At 42.6% G+C, this 20,842-nt stretch overlaps 1 long non-coding RNA gene across 1 annotated transcript; it reads right to left on the minus strand.

Annotated features, from left to right (window-relative positions):
- Window positions 1–378: 378 nt before the first annotated feature.
- LOC122556386 (uncharacterized) lies at window positions 379–15,778 on the minus strand. Its single transcript, XR_015759164.1, has 4 exons — window positions 15,645–15,778; window positions 11,799–11,924; window positions 4,146–4,262; window positions 379–1,436 (listed from the first exon to the last, which is right to left on the minus strand). It is a non-coding gene; the product is annotated as an uncharacterized LOC122556386 (long non-coding RNA).
- Between the last annotated feature and the right edge of the window lie 5,064 nt (window positions 15,779–20,842).

Here is a 20,842-nt window from a genome sequence, read left to right on the forward strand (position 1 = left end):
TTTAATAATAGCCCAGCAGACCATGTGTCTGTTGCAGGGAGGTTTGCCTTTGATGGGCACAGAAGATTCGAGAGGGATTCACCCCCAAAACCCCCTCACCATATTGACCAACACCAGAGGCACAGTTAAAGTTGCCAGCCTCCCCACATGGCATGGATCTCTTCACTATGGGATAAAAGAAGGATGACAGACTGGGGTAAATAGATTCAAAGGCTGATCAACCACCCTGTTCTACCACTGATCCCTTTGGACATGTTGGACATATCAGTAAGCAGCCATCAGGGCAGCTGTTGGATTTAATGCCTTAACACATTCCTGGGAGAGAGGAAGTGGTGTGGAGGTAAAGATCACTAAAACCCAGTCCTACATATTCAAAAGTATTTTTATATATTTATTAAAATTCATCAAATAGTTTTGTTTCAATCCTTTACAACAAACTGCATTCTGCAACAAGAAAGAGGCTGAATATATAATAAATTGATTCACCATGTTTACAAAGATGCTAGCATGTTGCAGATAATGCATTTGTTTGCACTTCAACAGGGCACCACAGAATTCCACATTTTTTTCTTCTTTTGTTCCTCATTTGACATTTGACAGAATTGGTACCAGCGTAATACTCATAAAATTGGATGAATAATAAATGGATGATAAACTCATCTTAAACATTTCAGGTCAAAATGAGACTGGAGAGGTTCTTTATGGTATTCTGTAAAGAGATTCTAACTTGAGTCAAGAGGTGACATTATCTGTGATGTGCTGAGCGCAATTTATAGTTTCATACAACAAGCATCAGTGAGAAATTTTCATTTTAACTTAAAATTAGAAATAGAAAAAAAACTAGTATTAGGTTATTGTGAAGAGATTTTGTTGTAATGGTTTTTTTTGAGTGACCATGATGGAGTTTAGGGATTTTGTTCTCCCAGTTTTGCTTAATCTCTGAAAATCTTTGCTTCACTTCACTTAACAGAATCCATGCAAGTGTATCACAAGGTATTATAGTATAAATAATACCTTGTTTATTCTTAATTTCCTTTTGTGTTTGTAATGAAATGACCTGATGCCAACAGAAAATAATTTGACAATGCATTTACAAGTCTTCCTGAGGAGCTGTACTAACATTACTTATCACAGCTTTTAAATATTCTAACATTAGTTTTATTTAACAATACGCTTGCTTTAAATTGTTTAAGTGTCTAACTATGGAAATGTTAATGTGGTTGAATGGAATTCCCAATTATATTAATAATCAGCAATAACTTAAGCAGAGATGGTAGAGATCTTAGAGGAGTCAACTGTAAAACTTAAATTCAATAATACAATAATGATGAAACATTCTTTTCCCACTTGAGATCACATCGCTGTGGTTCAAATTACGATGTAGTGAAGTACGGCATAAATTGCAGATTTCACTTATCTCTTCCTTTCTGTCTTTGCTGAAAAAAATTCAACATAACACCATGAGTGCAATATAACTCTACTGGAAATTTAATTTTATACAATGTAAATTGAAAATATACATAGTACATTTATCTATTCATTCGATATAAACAGTTTAGATAGCAAAGATTATAGGAAAGGAACCCCTTCGATTATCGTAATAATTCATTGATTGCCTATCCACACCTCTGATTGGTTGCCCATTTGTTGGGCAGGGGCCCCTCTATTTGTGAGCTGGCAATTGGTCCTTTAGGTATTTTAAAGCCCGTGTGCGTCTAGTCAAACAATTTAATCATCATTGATCACTTCAATGCAAGAGTTGGTACAGATCACTTGGCATAGGAAGTGGTCATCAGGAAAAAGCAGGATTACAAATTCTAAGGGCTTATGCCTGAAACTTTGATTCTCCTGCTCCTCAGATTCTGCCTGACCTGCTGTGCTTTTCCAGCACCACACTCTCGACTCTGATCGCCAGCATCTGCAGTCCTCACTTTCTCCTTACAAGCTCTAATGCTGAAGGTGATGTCTAAGCATGAGTTCTTAGTTACAGAGACAGTTTTCAGTCTCCCTAATCACAGCAATATGTTCTGTTCAATGCATTGGTGACTGGAATGATCACCACTTTATTATCACAGCTAAACATCGTGATATATCCCCTGGTTGCCCTGAGGCATGACATTCCAGAAGCATTGAAATAGCACCATGGTGGGGAATAGACCTTTGTTTAGGTTGCACGAGCAGTTGGCACCTGCATCCACAGCTACACTGGCACCACCCCCCACCTTTTCCTCCGCTACATCGATGACTGTATCGGCGCTGCCTCATGCTCCCACGAGGAAGTTGAATAGTTCATCCACTTTACCAACACCTTCCACCCCGACCTCAAATTCACCTGGACCGTCTCAGACTCCTCCCTCCCCTTCCTAGACCTTTCCATTTCTATCTCTGGCGACCAAATCAACACGGACATTTACTATAAACCGACCGACTCCCACAGCTACCTAGACTACACCTTCACCCACCCTGACCCCGTAAAAACGCCATTCCATATTCCCAATTCCTTCGTCTCCGCCGCATCTGCTCCCAGGAGGACCAGTTCCAAATCTGTACAGCCCAGCTGGCCTCCTTATTCAAGGACCGCAATTTCCCCCCCGACGTAGTCGACGATGCCCTCCACCGCATCTCTTCCACTTCCTGTTCCTCTGCCCTTGAGCCCCACCCCTCCAACCGCCACCAGGACAGAACCCCACTGGTCCTCACCTACCACCCCACCAACCTCCATGTACAGTGGATCATCCACCGTCATTTCCGCCACCTCCAAACGGACCCCACCACCAGGGATATATTTCCCTCCCCTCCCCTATCAGTGTTCCGAAAAGACCACTCCCTCCGTGACTCCCTCGTCAGGTCCACACCCCCCACCAACCCAACCTCCACTCCCGGCACCTTCCCCTGCAACGCAAGAAATGCAAAACTTGCGCCCACACCTCCTCCCTTACTTCCCTCCAAGGCCCCAAGGGATACTTCCATATCCGCCACAAATTCACCTGCACCTCCACACACATCATCTATTGCATCCGTTGTACCCGATGTGGCCTCCTCTATATTGGGGAGACAGGCCGCCTACTTGCGGAACGTTTCAGCGAACACCTCTGGGACACCCGGACCAACCAACCCAACCACCCGTGGCTCAACACTTCAACTCCCCCTCCCACTCCACCAAGGACATGCAGGTCCTTGGACTCCTCCATCGCCAGACCATAGCAACACGACGGTTGGAGGAAGAGTGCCTCATCTTCCGCCTAGGAACCCTCCAACCACAAGGGATGAACTCAGATTTCTCCAGTTTCCTCATTTCCCCTCTCCCCACCTTGTCTCAGTCAAATCCCTCGAACTCAGCACTGCCTTCCTAACCTGCAATCTTCTTCCTGACCTCTCCACCCCCACCCCACTCCGGCCTATCACCCTCACCTTGACCTCCTTCCACCTATCGCATTTCCAACGCCCCTCCCCCAAGTCCCTCCTCCCTACCTTTTATCTTAGCCTGCTGGGCACACTTTCCTCATTCCTGAATTAGGGCTTATGCCCGAAACATCAATTCTCCTGTTTCTTGGATGCTGCCTGACCTGCTGCGCTTTTCCAGCAACACATTTTCAGACCTGCATTCTCTGGGTCAACAATAGTCCACCAGGTGCTATGAGACTTGGGGACATGCTGCCAGTGGTGTAATACCAGCTGCTGAGGGAGAAAGCCCTTAACTGACTATGAATTGACTAATTTGAGAGTGTCAGTTGGTGCAATGATAAGCAAGCTACCCAGCATCCTCCCACCATCAAAGGTGGGGAAGAGGTGTCATCAACATCAACAGTGGTAGTTTCCCCAGTGTTAACCACTCCCCCTCCAAAACATACAGCATATGTTTAATGAGCTTCTTCTGTGCTGTTTCTAAATTGTTCTTATTAAATATAAAGTAAAAAATGATACATCTTAAAAACGATCCTTTTCTGTAATAAAAATACTCTCCTTGAATGTTGTGGTTATTCTCTGTAGTCCGCAGGAATTTGCATTAAATCTAGGCAGAATGCCATTCCCAACATAAGGTGAAGTAAAATATATTTTCATAAAGCACTCAATCACTCAGTTGTCGAGTTGTTTTTTTTAACAATACAGAAATACACATTTCATGAGTATTTTCTACAACATACCTGTTTTGCTACGGACTAAATCCTGAAGATTTTGAAGAACTTTCTCTCTTACTTGTTGATTAGTCAAATCCACATCCTCACTGACGACAGTAAACCTTAAGATTACTTTGCGTTGTGCTGCAAATAATATGAAAAGAGATTAATAATACATAAGAACATAAGAACTAGAAGCAGGGGTAGGCCAGCTGGCCCTTCAAGCCTGCTCCACCATTCAATAAGATCAAGGCGATCTTTTAGTGGCCTCAGCTCCAATCACCTGCCCTCACAACGTAACGCTTAATTCCTATACTGCTCAAAAAATTATCTATCTTAGCTTTAACAACATTTACTGAGAAAGCCTCAACTACTTCACTGGGCAGGGAATTCCATAAATTTACAACCTTCTGGATAAAGAATTTCCTTCTCAATTCAGTCCTAAATCTGCCTCCCTTAATTATGAGGCTATGCCCCCTAGTGCTAGTTTCACCCACCAGAGGAAACATCCGCTCTACTTCTATCTTATCTATTCACTTCATAATTTCATGTGTTTCTATAAGATATCCCCTCATTTTTCTGAATTCCACTGAATTCCAGTCTACTCAGTCTCTCCTCAAAAGCCACCCACTTCAACTCCAGAATCAACCTAGTGAACCTCCTCTGCACCCCCTCAGTGCCAACACAGCCTTCCTCAAGTAAAGAGAACAAAATTATACACAGAACTCCAGATGTGGCCTCACCAGCACCCTGTACAGCTGCAACATAACTTCCCTGCTTTTAAACTCAATCCCTTTAGCAATGAAGGACAAAATTCCATTTGTCTTCTTAATTACATGTTGGAGCTGCAGACCAACTCTCTATGATTCATGCACAAGGACACCCAGGTCCCTCTGTGTAGCAGCATGTTGCAACTTTTTACCATTCATGTAATAATCCTTTTTACTGTTATTCCTACCAAAATCGATGACTGCACATTTATTAACACGGTATTCTGTCTGCCAGAACGTTTCCCACTCACTTAAACTATCTATGTCCCTTTGCAAAGTTTCACAGTCATCTGCACTTTGATCCACCACTCATCTCAGTGTCATCCGCAAACTTTGACACACTACACGTGGTCCCCAATTCCAAATCATCTATGTAAATTGTGAATAATTGCAGTTCCAACATGGATCCCTGAGGCACACCACTAGTTACTGACTGCCAACCAGAAAAGCACTCATTTATCTCCACTCATTGCTTCCTGTTAGTTAACCAATCCTCTATCCATGCTAATACATTGCCCACATCTTTATCTTATGCAGCAGCCTTTTGTGCAGCACCTTGTCGAATGCCTTTTGGAAATCTAGATACATCACATTTACTGGGTCCCTGTTAATGACTGAGGCAAACTTTTGTCAGGATCTCAAGTATTTTAGTTCTCTGACTATGAGCTAGATAGAAGACAATGTATTACAACGCTGTACAAAACATAATGGTCATCAGGTTCCTTAAATGGTGAATGTAAGCCTGGTTATCTTTGTATAAATGACAGCAAAAAACATATTAGAACCCTGTGATAAAAACAGAAAATGGACATGATGTGCTGAATGAGCTTCTTCTGTGGTTGTGATAACTCTAGCCTCGAGCATCATTATCATTGGCAACAATGCTGGAATTTGTCAGGGACTCACAAGTCCCCGCCATGAGCATGCCCTCTCTCATTTTCACAGGGGCTGGTCCATGGTTCGTGTGTGCACAGCTTCCACATGCAGCTGGTCCTTTAAATTACTAACCACCTTCACAGAAATGTGCCATTGGAGTCCCTGGAGTCTGGAACCCGGACTGGACTGATTTGACCAGGTAAGGGCAGGTCCATTCTCAGTGCATTGCTTTTGGATAGCCAGGCTATCCTTTGGCAGCTGAGGTTCCCTTGTCGATTTGAAGCTTGGGCTCATTGAATCCTGGAGAGAAAGATCCTTTGGGGAAGCAACCAATATCCTTCGGAGGCAAGATTATGGGGAAGGGTAGGGGGACGGGCAGGTGCCCTTTGGGACAATTAACTACAGAACAACTTCAATTATCCGAATGAGACGAACGGGTAGTATTTTGTTCAGTTAACTGATAGTTCAGATAACTGATTGTTCAGTTAACTGATTATTCAGTTAACTGATTGTTCAGATAACTGAACTGAAATGAATAAGGGAAGCCATACTGGGACCTTGAGATCTTGTTCGGCAAATCAGAAATTCAGATAACTGACGTTTGGATATCTGAGGTTGTCCTGTATAGAGAAGGAGAAAGTGAGGTCTGCAGATGCTGGAGATCAGAGCTGGAAATGTGTTGCTGGAAAAGCGCAGCAGGTCAGGCAGCATCCAGGGAACAGGAGAATCGACGTTTCGGGCATAAGCCCTGTATAGAGAAGATTGTGTATAAGAATACATAATTACCTTGGTAATGTCTAACTTGTTAAGACCGGTCAATAAGAGTCAACAACTTTCTAACAGTCTCAAACTATCATTACAAAAGCAGATCAGAGGCAGATAATTCACCTCCTGAATCCCAAAACCTGTCCACTAGCTTCAAGGCAAAAGTCAAATGTGTAACGGAATAGTCTCCCTTTGCCTGCATGCAATGCAGCTCCAATTACGTCATTAGATTCTTAATTGCAGATTTTTAAAAATTGAATTCAAATTCCACCACATGCAGTGATGGGATTCAAACCTAGTCCCCAGGACATTACTTGGGTCTCTGGATTAATATTCCAATGATGTTACTCTGCCAAGCCCTCTTTAGATGATTCCTGAATCCAGGTCTACACATAAAGCTCCCATTGTCTTGGTACAGATTTTTTAGCAGCTTGATGCATTGATTGTATATTCATCGATGTCTCAGAAAAACGTGCAATGATTTCTTGCTTACTTTTGCTCAACATTAGATAATACATTGGCAATTTAAGTAGCATTGCTACAAGACTTGCTCAGGACTCCCTCATCTTAACACCCTCTATAAATTGATAGCAATATCTTTAGTGATGTCTTTCTATTAAATATAAAAATGCTTACTAGAAAATAAGAACTAACAGCAAGAGTAGGTAATTCAGCCCCTCGAGCCTGTTCACCATTTAATACAGTCATGGTTGAGCTCACCTTGGCCTCAACTCCACTTTCCTGCCCACTCTGTATATCCCTTCAATCCATTACTAATTAAAACTCTGCCTACCTCCTCTTTAAATGTAATAAATGTCCAGCATTCACCCCGTTCTTAGATCGTGAATTCCACCATTTGAGAGAAGTAATTTCTCCTCACTTCTATTTTGAATCTTCCACCCGCTCACGTAAAACAATGACCCCTCATTCGAGATTGTCCTGCAAAGGCAAACACCCACTCTCTGTCTACTTTGTCAATCCACTTTATTATCTTGTATACCTCAATTAGATAGAGGTAGATAGTCTTAGATATGTACAGCATGGAAACAGACTCTTCAGTCCAACTCGTCGATGCCAGCCAGATATTCTAAATTAATCTAGCCCCATTTAACAGGATTTGGCCCATATTCCTCTAAACCCTTCCTATTCATTTACCATCCAAATGCCTTTTAAATGCTGTAATTGTACCAGTGTCCACCACTTGGTCTGGCAGTTCATTCCATACACACACCACTCTCTGTGTGAAAAACTGCCCCTTTAAGTCCCTTTTAAATCTTTCTCCTCTAACCCTAAATCTTTGCCCTGTAGTTCTGGACTTTCCTACTCCAGGGAAAAGACCCTTGGCTGTATTCTATATCCATTCCCCTCATGATTTTGTAAACCTCTATAAGGTCACCCTTCAGATTCTGACACTCCAGGGAAAACAGCCTCGGCCTGTTCAGCCTCTCCCTGGAGCTCAAATCCTCCAACCCTGGCAACAACAACCTTGTTAATTTTTCTTTAACCTTTTCAAGCTTCACAACATTGTTCCTATAGCAGGGAGATCAGAATTGCACGCAATGTTCCAAAGTGGCCAAACCAATGTCCTGTACAGCTGTAACATGACTTCCCAACTCCTATACTCAATGCACTGGCCGATAAAGGCAAGTATACCAAACACCTTCTTCACTATACTGTCTACCTGGGACTCCTCTTTCAAAGTCTGTTTGTTCAACAACACTCTCTAGGACCTTATCATTAAATGTATAAGTCCTACCCTGATTTGCCTTTCCAAAATACAGCACTTCATATTTATCTAAATTAAAATCCATCTGCCACTCCTTGGCTCATTGGCCCATCTGATCAAGGTCCCATTATATGCTGAGGTAACTTCTTCACTGTCCACTAAACCTCCAATTTTAGTATCATCAGCAAACTTACTAACAATCCCTCCTCTTATCCTTTAAAACTCTCATGAGTATAGGGCTAAGCTACTCAATCTCTTCTCATAAGACAAGCCTTTCATCCCTGGAATTAACTGAGTAAATCTTCCTTGAAATGTCTCTTACATCCTTCCTCAAGCAAGGGAACCAAATCTGTATGCAATACTTCAGATGCAGACTCACAATGCATTGTACAGCATGTTGTTACAACACTTCTCAACTTTTATACTTCATTCCTTCAGCAATTCAGGCCAAAAATCCATTTTTCCTTCCTTATTAGCCTCTGTACCCAACGATAATCCTTTGTGACTTGTATACGATGATACCCAGATTGAGATGCACCTAAGAATTTTGAAATTTCTCTTCATTTAGATTATAGGTTGCTATTTTATCCTTCCAACCAAGTGGATAACCTTACACTTATCGATGTCAAATTCCATCTGCTAAATATAAGCTCATTCATGTAATCTAACCATATCCTTTTCTTATTTGTGGGATGTGGGCATCACAGGCTGAACAGTTTTTATAGTCTGTCCCTAGTTGCCCTCAAGGAGGTGGTAGTGAGCTACCTTCTTAAACTGCTGCAGTCCAAGAAATTCATAAAGTTCTTACTTCTTTATTGCAACTTACTTTCATACCTATTTTAGTATCATCTGCAAATTTGGCTATAGTACATTCTATCCCTGCATTGACATCATTAATCTAGATTGTAAATGATTGAAGTCTGAGGACCAAGCCCCAGTGGCACCCCATTAGTTACAGCTTGCCAATCAGAAAAACTTGCCAATTATCCTGACTCTGCTTTCTGTTGGTCAGCTTATCCTATCCAGCTAATGTAATAACCCTAACCTTGCATCATCTTAACTTGTCTATTAACCTTTTGTGGGGTATCTTAATAAACATCTTCTGGAAGCTCAGCTATACTACTTCTACAGGATGACCATCATCCATTTTGCTTGTTACATTCTTGAAAAAGTCACGCAAATTAGTCAAACATAATTTAGCCTTCACAAAATCATGCTGACTCTGATGGAGCAGCACAATCAAATCCATTCCACTACTATATCATTCTACATTTTCAATGGCTAATCAACTTAGTCTGCATATCCCTGGACACTATGGGCAATTTAGCACATCTTTGGACTGTGGGAGCAAATCCATGCAGACACAGGGAGAATATGCAAACTCCACACAGACCTCACCCGGGAGTGGAATCAAACTCAGGTCCCTGCTACTGTGAGGTAGCAGTGTTAACCACTGAGCCATCATGTCATCCTGGCTACCATGGACCATGACAATATTCCAGCAATAGGAATGAAGATTTGTGCTCCAGAATTTGCGATTTCCCTGGCCAAGCTGTTCCAGTACAGTTACAATACTGGTATCTATCCGACAATGTGGAAAATTGCTCAGATATGTCCTAAACATGTAAAGTAGGACAAATCCAACATGGCCAATTACTGCCCCATCAGTCTATGACAATCTATCACCCATGTTGGTTATACTACCAATGTTCTGTTAACATCCTCTATAAACTGACATCAATACCATACAAAAACCTCCTATTAATTGCAAAATTCTTTTTCCTTTACTGTGGTAAAGAACCTGGGTGAAAATGTCAATGATTTTGATCATTTTGCCCTCACTAACAATTTTTCTCCCAAGTGAAATGCCATCAACATTGACTAACGACATTTGAAAAAGTAGAAAACAAAATTATGAGCAGGTGTTGAGAAGTGGTCTTCAGTAGCCAACTCTGCACCTCTACCTTGCAATCTCTCTTCAAAAAAAAAGGAAAAAATAACCTCTTAAAATGTCAGCACCATCACGAGTTCATCATTTTCTCAGGACTCTGTAGTTTAACATCTTCTGTAAATTAACAACAAAATCTTTCTATTAAATGTAAACTATGGTTCTTCAAGCTTGACATAGAATTGTTGTGATTGGCCATGACCAATGCATATGTCCATTTGTTTTCCAGTACCATGTGATTATAATATTGATATGACCTTTGATGTTCTACATTTGCCTCTCTTACCTACAATGCTACAACTACAATTCAGACTGAACAATGGGATTGGTTAATGACAAGTTAAGAGGTGATAAATAGACCGCTTTTGTTCCATATTGGTAATCATTTAAACCCATCACCGACTAACGATTTATATCATCCTTTCCACCTTGCATTCTGTTTTCAAAATAACTCAAATGTTCAAGGCCAGGGATTAGTTTTGAGAGAATTGGGTTCTTCATTCATAGAGAGCAATAAAGTTTTACCTTCCTGCCATCCATATTTACAGAGCATTGGCAGCTGTTGAATACAATGTTATTGCAATACATCAATGGCTGAATATTTGTGCGATTAAAGGTTTACTTGCATCACAAAGGAAAATGATATGCATGTTGATGCCAAATCCAGGGAGGCAATGATATAAGAATGGAATTGTCCATTGTGAATTTTTTTTTGACAGCACGTGTGTTGATTGCACATTCTATGACAATCTATCATAGAATTGTCAATGCTTTCTCACTTACATCTCTTGATACGAGACAATACTTCAGAATCAATATCGCATGTTGACAGCACGTCATATTGAGTCTATTGTGTTAATGATATCTGTAAATTGTCAACAATACCTTTCATGAAATCCATCAGTTAAATATAAAATATGGTTTCGTGAAGTCTTTTTACGTATCTTGGAGCCAGTGGCCATGATTTTCACTATAGTGTCCTCACCAAAATACAGAATCCCTAGCTCAAGTCAGTAAATTTCAGCATTGGTGAATTGAATGCTGAAAACTGAAAGACCTGCCTTTGAACAAAAGTTGACAAGACTTCACAACGCAGAACCACACATTTCTTTGTCACAGTTGGTATCATTTTCTGCAACAAATTTAGCCAAACATCCCAAAGATACAGAAATTTCCAGTGAGAGGCTGATTATTTATTGCTCATATACACAAAATTCACTTGTTGCAATCATTTCAAAATTCATGCCATTGCGATTTATTGGGCAGAGGTAAATCTGAAGTCATTAATAGCATTGTGTCTCTATGCATACCATCACAAAGTGAAGGCTTTGGCAAAATTGTCATGGGAGCAGAATATTGCATTGTGATGGTGATTATTTAGCTATTAAGGACAACTGGAGACTTTCAGTGAACCCATTTCAATTTTCAGGATACTGACATTTGTTAGTGTAGTGATTGGACATCAACCAGGTGGACCTCACGGAATATGAGTTCCCTGATTGGGGCTGTTATCGTGTCATGGACTATGTCAGATAGACGGATTGAGACAGCAAAATAATTAATTGCTCAGAATCTCTGTATTAAAATTGACCTACCATCACAAACAGAAGGATTTGTCAGGTTGATGCTGAAGCCAGGGAGGCAACTACATGTGAAGCTTCCAACAGAATTGGTGCAGCTTTGTTGACAGTTGGCAACGTTGATTGCACATTCATCAATATCTGTAAAATAATATTGAATAATCCCATTCTCAGTTTGAGCCATGTGACACCATTAAATGTAAACCTCAGTACATGCTTCTACATACCCATACAATCCATAACTTTAAATTCCTCTGTGATTCAACAGCTGGATATGTCCTGCTGTTTTTCTCACAAGTATACAGTATGGCTTTATAGTGCCATGGTGTTTGTATCAGTGACACTATCATTGTTTTTCTACATTTCCCTCTCTTACCAACAATGCACCAACTGAAATTTGAGTGAAGCAACAAGATTGGTTGATGGCAAGTTGACAGGTGCAATGTACGTGCATCCTTTCAAAGATAAGAACATGAGACCATAAGACATAGGAGTGGAAGTAAGGCCATTCTGCCCATTGGATCCACTCCACCATTTAATCATGGCTGATGAGCATTTCAACTCCACTTACCCGCACTTTCCCCGTAGCCCTTAGTTCCTTGCGTGATCAAGAATTTATAAATCTCGGCCTTGAAGACATTTAATATCCCAGCTTCCACTGCGCTCCATGGCAATGAATTCCACACCCCACCACTCTCTGGCTGAATAAATGTCTCCTCTTTTCCAATCTAAATTGACCCCCTCTAATTCTAAGGTTGTACCCACAGGTCCTAGTCTCCCCACCCAAAGGAAACAACTTCCCAGCATCCACCCTTTCTAAGCCACGCATTATCTTGTAAGTTTCTATTAAATCTCCCCACAATCTTCTAAACCCAAATGAATACAATCCTAGGATCCTCAGCTGTTCATTGCAGGTTCGGCCTACCATTCCTGGGATCATCCGTGTGAATATCCGCTGGACATGCTCCAGTGCCAGTATGTCCTTCTTGAGGTGTGGAGCCCAAACTTGAACACAGTGTTCCAAATGGGGCTGAACTAAAGCTTTATAAAGTCTCAGAAGCACATCACTGCTTTTATATTCCAACCTTCTTGAGATAAATGACAACATTACATTTGCTTTCGTAATCATGGACTCAACCTGCAAGTTAACCTTTCGCGAATCCTGGACTAGCACTCCCAGATCCCTTTGTACTTTGGCTTTATGAATTTTCTCACCGTTTAGAAAATAGTTCATGCCTGCATTCTTTGTTCCAAAGTGCAAGACCTCGCATTTGCTCACATTGAATTTCATCAGCCATTTTCCTGGACCACTCTCCTAAACTGTCTAAGTCTTTTTGCAGCCTCCTCACCTCCTCAGCACTACCTGCCTGCCTGTCCACCTAACTTCGTATCATCGGCAAACTTCACCAGAATGCCCTCGAACCTTCATGCAGATCATTAATATATATAACGTGAACAGCTGCAGCCCCAACTCTGAACCCTGCAGGACACTACTTGTCACCGGCTGCCATTGCAGTGCCAATCATTTAAACCATCATGATTTATTTACTCATTTATATATCATTTCCTGCTTTGAAAAAAGGAAGTAATTTTCATGTTGGGGCTGGATAAAGCGCCCGTTTGTTTGGGTGCAGATTCTATGACAGCTTCACGTGTGTTGCACATTCAATGATGTCTGCAGAAAAAAATGAGCATTGCTTCCTCACTGACTTTGCTTGACCTTAGATGGATCATGACAATCTATCACACATATTGACTACACTTTCTGTCAACATACTCTGTAAATTGACGACAATAGCTTGCGAAAAACATTCTCTAAATTTAGTACTTGTTTTCCTTTAGTGTGATAAAGAATATTTTTGAACATGGACACGAGAAAGACATGAAGATTTGGGAACTTGGGGAAGTTAATGGTCATATCTTGGGGACAGTCCACATCACAGTAGAAGAGGTGTTGGATGTATTAGAATGGATGAAGTTGGATAAATTTCCTGGTTCAGACCAGATATGTACAAGAACACTGCAACAGTCTAGAGAAGAAATTGCGGGGGCCTGGCTGATATTTTGGCATCATCATTAGCAACGGTTGAGGTCTTGAAAGACTGCAGGGTAGCAAATGTTATACACTTATTCAAGAAGGTCTGCATAATAAAAAACATGGAAACCAAATAGCATAAGTCTAACCTCTGTAGTATGTACGTTACTTGAGATGATACTGAGAGTTAAGGTATACGTGCACAGGTAAAGTCAGGGTTTCATTAGCAACAGTCAGCATGGATTAGTATGTGGGAGATCATGCATCACAAATTATTGGAGTTCTTTGATGAGGTGACCAGGAATGTTGACAAGGGAAGGGTAGACATAGTCTATATGGATTTCAGTAAAGCCTTTGATAAGGTTCCACATGGTAGGCTGCTCTGGAAGGTTTGATAGCATGGAATCCAGATGGAACTGGAAAATTCAAAACACAATTGGCTTGATGGTAGGAAGCAGAGTGTAAAAGTGGAAGGATGCTTGTCAAACCAGAGGCCTTTGCAGAGTGGAGTGCCACAGGGGTTGGTGCTGGGCCTATTGCTGTTTGTTATCGATATTAATGATTTGGATGAGCACGTACAAGGCATGCTTAGTAAGTTTGCAGATGACATTAAAACAGGAGGTATCGTGCACAGTGAGGAATGTTGTCAGAAATGGCAGCTGGACCTTGATCAGCTGGGGATGTGGGCCTAGAAATGGCAAATGGCATTTAATATAGATAAGAGTGAGGTCGTGCATTTTGGAAAGTCAAATCAAGGTAGGTTTTTCATGCTGAATGGTAGAGCCTTACGGGGTGTAGTGAAACAGAGAGATCTTGGAGTTCAGGTGCATTCTCTGAAAGTGGTCACAGGTCGACAGGACAGTGAAGAAAGCTTGTGGCACACTGGCCTTTATCAGTCAGGGCATTGAGCATAGAAGTTGAGAAGTTATATTGCAGTTGCACAGGATGTTGTTGAGGCCAGATTTGGAGTATTATGCTCAGTTTTGGTCACCTTGCTATAGGAAGGGTGTTATTAAACTGGAACACATGCAGAAGAAATTTACAAGAATGTTACCAGAGCCCAACAGTCTGAGTTATAGGGAGAGGTTAAACAAGCTATGACATTTTTCTTCAGCATACAGAAGAATGAGGGGGGATTTTATAGAAGTGTACAATATCAAGAAAGGCATGGATAGGATGAACTCACTCAGTCATTTTCCCAGAGTTGGAGAATCACTGATTAGAGAGCACTGGGTTAAGGTTAGAAAGGAAGAATAAAAGGGAATCTGGTGGGCAATGTTTTTACACAGAGGGCATAATGCATATGGAATCAGTTATTAGCGGAAGTGGTTGAGGCGGGTACATTAACAACATTTAAAAGGCATTTGGACAAATACATGGATAGTAAACATGGCCAAGTTCAGGGAAATGGGGTTAGAATTGATGAACATTTTGGTCAGCATGGACCAGTTTGGGATAAATGGCCTCTCCCCATGCTGTAGGATCTATGGCTCTATGAATTTGATCAGTGTGTCCTCACTAACGCACTACATCCTCCCCCAGGTGAAGTGATAAAGAACAAAACTGACCTTTGCTAAGAAAATTAGAAGTCCTCAAAATGTATAACATTGCATTGTTTTGCCACAACTGGTGCCACAATACTGCCATGAAATTGTCCATGATTCACAAATATACAGAACGTTAAAGTAAGATTTTTTTTAAAATTCATAAGCACAAAAGAATCGATGGAGATGATTTCAATTTGAAGAACACTGAAATATGTTCCACAAAGTGTAATTCTGAAATGTTTAATCGCATAACATCTTTGGTGTATAAAACTGTCCTACCATCACAATGTGAAGTGTTTGTTGCGTTGATGCTGTACCCAGGAAGGCAGCTGCATGTGAAGCTTCCAATTGTATTAATGCAGACTTGTTCGCAATTCGATGTGTTGGTTGCGCATTCATCTATATCTACAGAAAAAAGTGCAATGTTTAACTGCTCATTTTGTTCAACATTGGACCATCATTGAAAATGTACTTTGCATGATTTCATCACTTTCTCAGGACTTTGTCCTGTAAACATCTTTTGTAAATGGACAACAATATCATTGTGATGGCTTTCCATAAAATATAACTAATCGTTCTCCAAGCTTGACTCAGAAGTTGGTGCCTTTAGACTTCATTAGCCATGAGCACCTGCGTATCTCCATTTCCTTTGCTTACAAATCTATTACATACCCATATGTTATCGTGCCATTGTGTGAGTGGCATTATCTTTGATTTTCTGCATTTCCCTCTTTTGACTACAATGATCCAGCGACAATTTGGGCTCAACAAAAAATTAATTGGCGCCAAATTGAGAGCCACAAAATGCCTTGCTTTTGGTACAAGTCGGTAATCTTTGAAGTCATCACCTACTAATGGTTTATTTCAACCATTAAACCTCATATTTTGTTTTCCAAATTACTCAGATTATTATTGAGAATTTGTTACCTCTTCCATACAGAACAATAAAGTCTTGCCTTTCTCCTATCTACATTTACAGAGCTTTGTCAGCTCTTGATTAGAACATTACTGCAATACCATCAGAGCATGCGCTGATCAACTGGCAAAGGACCTCTCGGACATCTTCAACCTCTCCTTGCTGCACGCCACTGTCTCTGCATGTTTCAAGATGGCCAACATCATCCCTGTGCCGAAGTAGGCTCATGCAGCGTGTCTCAATGACTACCGCCCAGTGGTGTAACTTCGGTGGTCATGAAGTGCTTTGAAAGGCTGGTCATGGCATTAATCAATTCCGGCCTATTTTTGACCCACACCAATTTGCCTATCGGACCAACAGATCCATATCAGATGCCATATCACTTGCCCTTCAATCCTCCCCAGAATATCTTGACACCAAGAACAGCTATGTAAGAAGTCCACTCATTGACAACAGTTCAGACTTCAACATTATTATCCCCACAAGACTGATTATTAAACTTCGTGATCTCGGACTAATCCCAGTAGAAGAGGTGTTGGATGTATTAGAATGGATGAAGTTGGATAAATCTCCTGGTCCTGACCAGATATGTCCAAGAACATGGCAACATGGAAGAGAACAAATTGCTGGGGGCTTGGCTGATATTTTAGACTGCCATGAAATTGTCCACGAAGCACAAATATACAGAATGTTAAACTAAGATATTGATTATTATTTATTCATAAGCACAAAAGAATTGATAGAGACCATTTCAATTTGAAGGACACTGAATTATGTTCCACAGAGTGTAATTCTGAAATTATTAATCACTTTATATCTTGTTGTGTAAAACTATCCTACCTTCACAACATGAAGTGTTTGTTGCGTTGATGCTGTACCCAGGAAAGCAGCTGCATGTGAAGCTTCCAATTGTATTAGTGCAGACTTGTTCACAATTTGATGTGTTGGTTGCGCATTCATCTATATCTGCAGAAAAAAAGGCCAATTTTTGATTACTGACTTTGTTTGACATTAGGCCACAACTTGGAAATTTACATCACATGACCTCATCGTTATCTCAGGATTCTGTCATGTCAGCATCTTCTGTAAGCTGACAACAATACATTTTATGATTTCTCTAAATGAAATATAATCCCTGGTTCTTCAAGCATGACCAAGAATTTTAGAGAAAGTAGCCATGATTGGACATGTACACCTGTGTAAACCCACTACCGTTGCTCACAAATATATCACATGGCCATGTGGGGCCATGCAATTGTATCAGTGGCATGACATATCATTTTCTACACTCACCCCTCATACTTACAAGGCTCTAACTACAATTTCTGCGCAACAATAAGATTGGTTAATTGCGAGTTCATGGGCTCAAAACGCATAGCAGTTTGTTCCAATTCAATAATCTGTGAAACCATCACTAACTGATTAATTCTTTCTCCTTGCCCAGAACTGACTCTGAATTTAGACAAATTCTACTGCACAGGAGCAGGCTTTCCGTTTGAAACTTCTGGTAATTTCATTCAGATGGAGCTCAGGAGCTCAGAAGATGTGACTTCAACCGATCCAAATTGACAGAGCTTTGGAGTTCTCTGCTTTGTTAGGAATTCCAAAATTATCAGTGGCTGAGTACACATTTCTAGGAGAAAGTGAGGTCTGCAGATGCTGGAGATCAAAGTTGAAACTTTATTGCTGGAACAGCACAGCAGGTCAGGCAGCATCCAGGGAACAGGAGATTCGACGTTTCGGGCACAGGCCCTTCTTCAGGAATGAGCAGAGAGTGTTCAGCAGGAGAAGATAAAAGGTAGGGAGGAGGGACTTGGAGGAGGGGAGTTGGAAAGGTGATAGGTGGAAAGAGGTCAAGGTGAGGGTGATAGGTCGGAGTAGGATGGAGGCGGAGAGGTCAAGAAGAAGACTGCAGGTCAGGAAGGCGGTGCCGGGCTGGAGGAATTCAGCTGAGACAAGGTGGGGGGAGGGGGGATGAAGAAACTGGTGAAGTCCAAGTTCATCCCCTGCGGTTGGAGGGTTCCCAGTCGGAAGATAAGACGCTCCTCCTCCGACCGTCGGGTTGTTGTGGTTTGGCGGTGGATGAGTCCAATGACCTGCATATCCTCGGTGGAGTGGGAGGGGGAGTTGAAATGCTGTGCCACAGGTTGGTTGGGTTGGTTCGTCCGGGTGGCCCAGAGGTGCTCTCTGAATCGCTCCGCAAGTAGGCGGCCTGTCTCCCCAATATAGAGGAGGCCACACCGGCTGCAGCGGATGCAGTAGATGATGTGGGTGGAGGTGCAGGTGAATCTGTGGCGGATATGGAAGTTTCCCTTGGGGCCTTGGAGAGAAGTGAGGGGGGAGGTGTGGGCGCAAGTGTTGCACCTCCTGCGGTTGCAAGGGAAGGTGCCGGGAGTGGTGGTTGGGTCGGTGGGGGGTGTGGATCTGACAAGGGAGTCGCGGAGGGAGTGGTCTCTACGGAAAGCTGATAGGGGAGGGGAGGGAAATATATCCTTGGTGCTGGGGTCTGTTTGGAGGTGGCGGAAGTGACGGCGGATGATGCGCTGTACATGGAGATTGGTGGGGTGGTAGGTGAGGACCAGTGGGGTTCTGTCCTGGTGGCGGTTGGAGGGGCGGGGCTCAAGGGCGGAGGAGCGGGAAGTGGAGGAGATGCGGTGGAGGGCACCGTCGACCACGTCGGGGGGGAAATTGCGGTCCTTGAAGAAGGAGGCCATCTGTGTTGTACGTATTTTGAACTGGTCCTCCTGGGAGCAGATGCGGCGGAGACGAAGGAATTGGGAGAATGGGATGGCGTTTTTACAGGGGGCAGGATGGGAGGAGGTGTAGTCCAGGTAGCTGTGGGAGTCGGTAGGTTTGTAGTAGATGTCCGTGTTGATTCGGTCGCCTGAGATAGAAACAGAAAGGTCTAGGAAGGGGAGGGAGGAGTCCGAGACTGTCCAGGTGAATTTGAGGTCGGGGTGGAAGGTGTTAGTGTAGTGGATGAACTGTTCAACCTCCTCGTGGGAGCACGAGGTAGCGCCGATACAGTCATCAATGTAGCGAAGAAAAAGATGGGGGGTGGGGCCAGTGTAGTTGCGGAAGATGGATTGTTCCACATACCCTACGAAGAGGCAGGCATAGCTGGGGCCCATGCGGGTGCCCATGGCTACTCCTTTTGTTTGGAGAAAGTGGGAGGATTGGAAAGAAAAGTTGTTCAGGGTGAGGACCAGTTCGGTCAGTCGAAGGAGGGTGTCGGTGGAAGGGTACTGGGTGGTACGGCGGGAAAGGAAGAAGCGGAGTGCTTTGAGTCCTTCGTGATGGGGGATGGAGGTGTACAGGGACTGGATGTCCATGGTGAAGATGAGGCGTTGGGGACCGGGGAAGCGGAAATCCTGGAGGAGGTGGAGGGCGTGGGTGGTGTCACGAACGTAGGTGGGGAGTTCTTGGACTAATGGGGACAGGACCGTGTCGAGGTATGCCGAGATGAGTTCGGTTGGGCAGGAGCAGGCTGAGACGATGGGTCGTCCGGGGCAGTCAGGTTTGTGGATTTTGGGCAGGAGGTAGAAACGGGCGGTGCGGGGTTGTGGGACTATGAGGTTGGAGGCGGTGGATGGGAGGTCCCCTGAGGTGATGAGGTTATGGACGGTCTGGGAGATGATGGTTTGGTGGTGGGGGGTGGGGTCATGGTCAAGGGGACGGTAGGAGGAGGTATCTGCGAGCTGGCGTTTGGCCTCAGCGGTGTAAAGGTCAGTGCGCCAAACTACTACTGCGCCTCCCTTGTCAGCTGGTTTGATGGTGAGGTTGGGCTTGGAACGGAGGGAGTGGAGGGCTGCGCGTTCCATTTCTAGCATCACAAATGGAAATGTGCCTTGTGGGTGTGGATTTTATTTTGGCAACTACGTGGATGCTGCGCCTATTTGAGTTGTTGAAGATTTCACCCCAATATTATGTGATTTTTGAACATTCATCAATGTCTAACAAAACCTCTGCTATTCCTCCTCCCTTAGCTTCCTTGACATGAGACCAGTCTTGCCAATCTAATGCACATTCCTGAAGAAGGGCTTATGCCCGAAACGTCGATTCTCCTGCTCCTTGGATGCTGCCTGACCTGCTGCGCTTTTCCAGCAATACATTTTTCAGCTCTGATCTCCAGCATCTGCAGTCCTCACTGTCTCCCAATCTAACACACATGCTGACTACACAGCCAGTGCAATCTAGTTTGTTAATATCCATTGTCAAGTAACAACAATTGACTGCAAAGATATTCTATGAATTGTGAAATATGCTTTCCTCTGCTGCGATAAAGAATACTGTTGAACGTACACATGAACTTGGTTATTGTGTCCTCAATAAGTAAGCTTTCTCACCAAGATAAGTGAGGTGCCATGAACATTAACAGCATGATGATAAAGAACAAAACAGACTTATAAGCATAAATATCAAAGTCCTCAGAGTGTATAAGAATACATTGTTTCACCGCATTTGGTGCCATTATACTGCTATCAACTTGTCCACAAAGCAAAGAAGTGACGTACACTGTCGCGAGATGCTGATTATCTTGTTAATCATATGCGCGCAACTC

Source organism: Chiloscyllium plagiosum, unplaced genomic scaffold (genome assembly GCF_037043375.1).
Source record: "Chiloscyllium plagiosum isolate Xiang-an unplaced genomic scaffold, Cpla_swu_hap1 HiC_scaffold_13, whole genome shotgun sequence".
Lineage (NCBI taxonomy): Eukaryota > Metazoa > Chordata > Chondrichthyes > Orectolobiformes > Hemiscylliidae > Chiloscyllium > Chiloscyllium plagiosum.